The 6,021-nt window shown below is 65.9% G+C and overlaps 1 protein-coding gene across 1 annotated transcript in view; it reads right to left on the reverse strand.

Moving 5' to 3' along the window:
* The window catches only part of UBAP2L (ubiquitin associated protein 2 like), a 403,300-nt gene that overhangs the window by 245,062 nt on the left and 152,217 nt on the right, over window positions 1-6,021 (reverse strand). The window lies entirely within an intron of this gene.

Genomic DNA, 6,021 nt, shown 5'->3' on the forward strand with positions numbered 1-6,021 from the left:
TTTTCCAAATCCCCGCTGGGATGGGCAGCCTGAGCAGCGGGGGTGTCTTTGGAAGCAGAGTGGGGGACCCCCCCAGCTGTGGCAGGGGAGAGGCTTGTCCAGTGCGTCTCATGCACAGCGTCCGGCCAGCTCTCCTGGCGGCGGGGCCAGGGGCTCGGGGCAGGACAGCGAGAAGCAGGGAGGCTGCTCCAGGGCCAGGCGTGCAGAGGAGAAGGTTCTAGGACCCGCAGAGGGCAAGGGGGTCAGGGGTGGGGGTTGGCTGAAGCAGGGCCCAGGAGAGTGAATGGGCCATGCAGGTGCGTGGAGGAGCCGGGCTGGTCCCTCAGGGAGTGTTGGCTGGCCCAGGCCCACTGACTCTGGCTAAGGGGCTGTTTAACTGCGGGGTCCCTGTCTCTGACGGGCCAGTGCCAGATACTTCAGAGAGAGAACAGAACAGGCCAAATACCAAGTGATCCATCGCCTGTCACCTGGTCCCAGCCTCTGGCAGTCGGAGGTTTAGGGACACCCAGAGCAGGGGGTCACATCCCTGAACAGCCACTGATGGACGTATCCTCCATGACCGTATCTCATTCTTTTTTGAACACAGTTATACTTTTGGCCTTTACAACATCCCCTGGCGATGAGTTCCACGGATTGACTGTGTGAGCTGTGTGAAGAAGTATTTCCGTGTGTGTTTTAAACCCGCTGCCTGTTAATTTCTTTGGGTGACCCCTGGTTCTTATGTGAAGGGGTAAATAACACTTCCCTAGTCACTGTCTCCAGCCCAGCCATGATTTTATAGACCGCTAGCATATCCCCCAGCCGCCCTTCGTTGGCTCTGCTCCAAACTGAGCAGTCCTGGTCTCTTTATTCTCTCCTCACATGGAAGCTGTTCCAGCCCCCTAAGCATTTTTGTTGCCCTTCTCTGTACATTTTGCAAGTCTAGTATGATTTTTGGAGAGGAGGAAAGCAGGCCTGCAGGCCATATTCAAGGTGTGGGTGTCCCATGGACTGATATGGTGGCATTGTGCTCTGTGGAACTAGCTGTAGCCCTCTCCACCTTGTGAGCTTTTCTGCCTGCCCTGTACACGCAGTGGATGTTTTCAGAGAACTATCCACCATGACTCCAGGATCTCGTCCTTGAGTGGTAACAGCTAACTGAGACCCCATCCGTTTGTAGGTGCAGCTGGGATTGTGTTTTCCAATGTCCATCAGTTTGCATTTATCAACATTGAATTTCATCTGCCGTTTGGTTGCCTGTTACCCAGTTCTGGGAGCTCTTCCCTGTCAGCTTTGGACGGCTCTATCGCGAGTCATTTAGTATTGTCTGCAAACGTTGCCACCTCCCTATTTACCCCTTTTTCCAGATCACTTGGAACAGGCCTGGTCCCAGTGCAGAGACGTGGGGGCCCTGCTGTTTCTCTCTCTCTCCCCAGAAGAATGGGGACAGATCCTGGGCCTGATCCAGCTGGCGTCTGCGCTCCCTCGCCCCCGACCCCAGGCCACTGCACTAGGTTCTGCCCTTTGTCATCTGCATTTCTACAGCCGCTGCTTCACCCATGTCCCTGGAACTGGAACCCGGAGCGCTCCCTGCCCTTTGCAGCACCCCTGGCCTGGCTGCCTCAGCACTGGTCCCCACGGCTGGGCTCGGCAGCAGGAGGCCCGTGGTCCCTGCCTGCCACGCACACACGTGGCCAGAAGCTCCTTGGCCCAGGCAATCCTGGTGACTGCTCCTGCTCGCTGGATGTTTTCTTGCCATTAATTTCAGCCTGTTGCTCCGTACTTTACCCCCGCTCCCGCCTCTGCTCCCTGCAGAGCCTTCTGGCTCTTAGCCTGACCCTGCTGTGCAAAGCTCTGTGCTGAGGAGGCCCCAAAGAAAAGTCACCAGGACTCCCGCTCCCCCCCCCCCCCCAGCCCCTCAGGGATCCACAGAACTGGTGCTATGGCCTGGTGGCCAGGAGCCTCCCTTCAGTGAGGCAGCCCTGGCCCACCGGGGTCCCACTCTTCCTCCAGCGAAGCCCTGTGCCCTTACTGCCACCTCCACCCCCACCCCGTAGCTGCCTTCACACTCCTGCCTGGAAGCTGCAGAATAACCCTGGGGTCAGAGGGGGAATTTTCTGTAAAAATTTTATATGAAGACTGAGTGTGCCTCAGTTTCCCCCACATGCTGCATTGTCAGCTAGAGGGGGCGGGAAAGAGCTGTTTGCTCGCTGGGGCGGCCTAGTGATGCAGGTGGGGCTGGCGCTGGCTGTCTGGGGCCTGTACCCCCCTCACTGGAGGGTCCATGAAGCCAATCACCAGGACGTTGGCCACCCGCCAACTCCCGTCCAGGGCTGGCCCCCGTCGGCTGGAAACCCCCGGGTTTGATCCTGGGGAACGCAGGAGCGAGGAGGGGGCAGGAGGCCCCGGGCCCTTGAACAAAGCGGCTGCAGAGGGACAGTGCGGGGGCCCGGGGGTCACGGCTTGGCTGGGCTGCGGGGGGCTGGGCCGGGCTGTGACTTTCCTCCCTGGTACTGCCAAGGTGCCAGCGCTGGCCAGGCGCCCGGCGGGAATGCCCGAGTCCTGGTGAATGCCCGAGCCCTGGTGAATGCCCGAGCCCTGCTGAATGCACGAGCCCTGGTGAATGCCCGAGCCCTGGTGAATGCCCGAGCCCTGCTGAATGCACGAGCCCTGGTGAATGCACGAGCCCTGGTGAATGCACGAGTCCTGGTGAATGCACGAGCCCTGGTGAATGCCCGAGCCCTGCTGAATGCCCGAGCCCTGGTGAATGCACGAGTCCTGGTGAATGCCCGAGCCCTGGTGAGCTAAAGGTGCCGGGGTGCGCGGACCCCTCTTCTCCCTCTGCGCCCAGGCTGGACCGGGCCCGGCCCACTCCCCACCCCCGGGGGGGTCCTGGGGGGGGCGCTGCCCCCCAGCACCGGCTGGCTGCCCTGGGGAGGGGCCCGGGCCGCGAGGGTGAGCGGGGAAAGGCGGGCTGCGAGCTGCGGGGCACGCGGGGCGGGAACGGACCCAGGCGTCCGGCGGCCGGGCCCCGCCCGCTGCAGCGCGTCCGCCGGGCCGGCAGGGGGCGGGGCGGCGCCGGGCGGCGGGGGCGGGAGCCGCGTAGCGGGGCCTGGGGGCCGAGCGCAGGTAGGGGGCGGGGCGTGACCTGGCCCTGCCCCTCGGGACCCCCGGCCCCCGCAACCCCCCCGCGCCCTGCCCCCCCGCGGCCCCCCCGCGCCCCCGGAACTCCCGCGGCCCCCCCGCGCCCGGCAGGACCCGCCCCGCGGGTGGGGGGAGCCCCGGCAGCCTCCGCTCGCTCCCTCGGCGGGGCAGGTAGGGGCCGAGCCCGGGTCTGCGCGGCCGCGGGGGGCAGGGCGGGGGGGGGGCAGGCGGGGGGCAGGCCAGTTGTAGGGGCTGTGGGGGGCAGGCCGGGTGCAGGGGGGTGGGGGGACAGGTGTGGGGGGGCAGGTGTGGGGCAGGCCAGTTGCAGGGGATGTGGGGGGCAGGCTAGGTGCAGAGGGGTGGGGGGACAGGTGTGGGGCAGGCCGGGTGTGGGGGGGCAGGTGGGGGGCAGGCCAGGTGCAGGGGCTGTGGGGGGCAGGCTAGGTGCAGAGGGGTGGGGGGGCAGGTGTGGGGCAGGCCGGGTGTGGGGGGGCAGGTGGGGGGCAGGCTAGGTGCAGGGGATGTGGGGGGCAGGCTAGGTGCAGAGGGGTGGGGGGCAGGCTAGGTGCAGGGGGGTGGGGGGCAGGCTAGGTGCAGAGGGGTGGGGGGGCAGGTGTGGGGCAGGCCGGGTGTGGGGGGGCAGGTGTGGGGCAGGCTAGGTGCAGGGGGTGTGTGGGGGCAGGTGGGGGGCAGGCCAGGTGCAGGGGCTGTGGGGCAGGTGACTCGGTTATGCCAGAAACCAGTTCCATGTTGGGGTTTCTGTAAAGATCAGCCCCCCCACATGCCATGATGCGGTGCCCCAAGGGGGGGCACCAAACTCATTGCCCCCCGCCGGTGGGTGCAGGTTCGCCCCAGGCAGGGCGGTGGGTGGGTCTGTGTCCCTGTGATCTCTCCACCCTGGCCTGGCAGCGGGGGCTGCCCCATTGCCTGGGTGAGAGCTGCCACCCATGGGGCCTGGGCCCCCGTCCATCCAGCCAAGGGGCAGGTGCAGCCGGGCTTTTTGCCCCGAGCAGGGAGCTCTGACCCTGTGGCCGGCTGAGCCCCTGCTCAGGGTGTGTTGGGGGGTTCCCAGGGGAGCTGGGCTGGGACGAGGGGTCTGGCTGGCAGCTTGGGATGGCCCCACCCACGCTGGTGCCAGGGCCTGGTCCCTGCAGCCCACCCCCTGGGTGGGTCCCCCCGCACAGGCGGGCTCTGAAGGGTTGGGGTGGTTTCCTGTGGCCGGGGAGGGGCCGCACTGGACCCGTCGTTGCTGTAAGGCGCCCCAGAGCCGTGCTGTTAGATGTACACGCGCCAGGACCACAGCCCTTCTCCGGTCTTGCTGCAGGGGCCCCCCCAAGAGGGCAGCATGGAAACGGGCCTTGAGCCGCCCGTGCTGGCTTTGGGGTGCCGCCCTGCCCCTCCGCAGGGAGCTCTCGGCTTCCTCATTCTGAGTTCTGCTTTGGCTGGCAGCTGCCTCCTGGTTGCAATTGCAGACAAGAATGGAAAGTCCCACTCTCCCCGCCTGGCCTGCAGGGAGGCTGGCAGCCCCTGCCCGCAGCCCCTGCCCGCGGCAGACGGGATCCGGCGGGTCCCTCCGGAGCAGCGAGGAGGTGGTGGTGTAACGTGCTGGCCGAGCAAAGGTGTCTGTGCGTCTGCAGACAGGTACAGCCCTGGCCAGGGGGGCGAGCTCCCCGCTGGCCCCGAGGGGCCACCCGCTCAGGGGACGGGGAGGCGTGCTGTCCGTGGCCCGGGGGCTAGTTAGCAACCGCTGTGGTGTCCTGGCTCCCAGCCCCCCTTGCTCTGACTGCTCTTCTCCCAGAGCAAGAAACAGAACCCAAGGGACAGTGGGGTTAAAGGCACCTGCTGCTGTCCTTGACCCCTGGGCTCCCCTAGCTGTGGGGCAGGGTGTCCCCGAAGCGGCAGGTGCCAGGCAGGCTGGGTAGTGGCGCGCTCAGGGCCGGGGGGCTGAGCTGTCTGGAACAGGGAGGATTGAGCATTATTTAGGCAGCGCTGGCAGCAGATCAGAGGTAAATACGTCTGTGCAGCTCCCAGCACTGCAGGAGGCCTCCGGGCTGTCCCCACGCAGCCCTCAGCCTGTCTGACGAGTCTGCCCCGGGGCTGTGCCCAGGCTCCAGGCAGCCTCGGTTAGCGCCACCTCTCATGCCCCAGGCAGGCCTGGCCTTTGCTGTCCCCTGGGGTGGGGCTGGGGTGGGTGCAGGGTCCTGCTAGGGAGGCCTGGGGGCCGAGCGAGGCAGGTCAGCAGGGCCCCTCCTGTGGGGCTCGGTGGGAAGCCCTAGGTCTGTGCCAGAGTGTAGCGAGTGGGGGGCTCCCCACTGAGCCCCCGAGTCGAGATGACCTGCCAGGCTGGCTGGGTGGTGGGGGGGATGGAGGTTGAGCCACAAGCTGTGGGGGTAGATTTTGGAGGGGCAGCAGGGGCAGTTTCTCCCTGGCCTGCATTAGGTTACAGGAAGCTAAATTAAGAGCCGCCTGAATCTCTTCCTGCTGCAGCATGAGCGATCACATGGGCTGGGGCTAAATATAGGGCGGGTGGTAGCTTGGCAGTGCCTGTCACTGAGGGGCCAGAGCAGAGCAGGCCAGTCCATGACATGCAGCACTAGGGGCATGGGAGGTCTCGGGGGACAGTGTAACACCCCCCTGCCCCGCTGCATGGGCGAGCAGGTTATATGATCTTCTCGGGGGGCAGCTGTTTCCTCCTCACTCACCCTGTGCCCTAAACCCAGGACGGGCTGGGGGAGCTGCTCAGGGCGGAGGGGTGGGATCTAGACCAGCAGCAGGGTACCCTGGTGTGGGCTGGGGACAGCTGTGCCCCAGAGAGGGAGATGGGGGGCAAGAGCCTCTGGGGAAGTTGGAACAGGTGATGTGCTCCCCACCCTGGAGCAGCATCTCTTCCCTTGTGCT

This window comes from Lepidochelys kempii, chromosome 24 (assembly GCF_965140285.1).
Source record: "Lepidochelys kempii isolate rLepKem1 chromosome 24, rLepKem1.hap1, whole genome shotgun sequence".
Classification (NCBI taxonomy): domain Eukaryota; kingdom Metazoa; phylum Chordata; order Testudines; family Cheloniidae; genus Lepidochelys; species Lepidochelys kempii.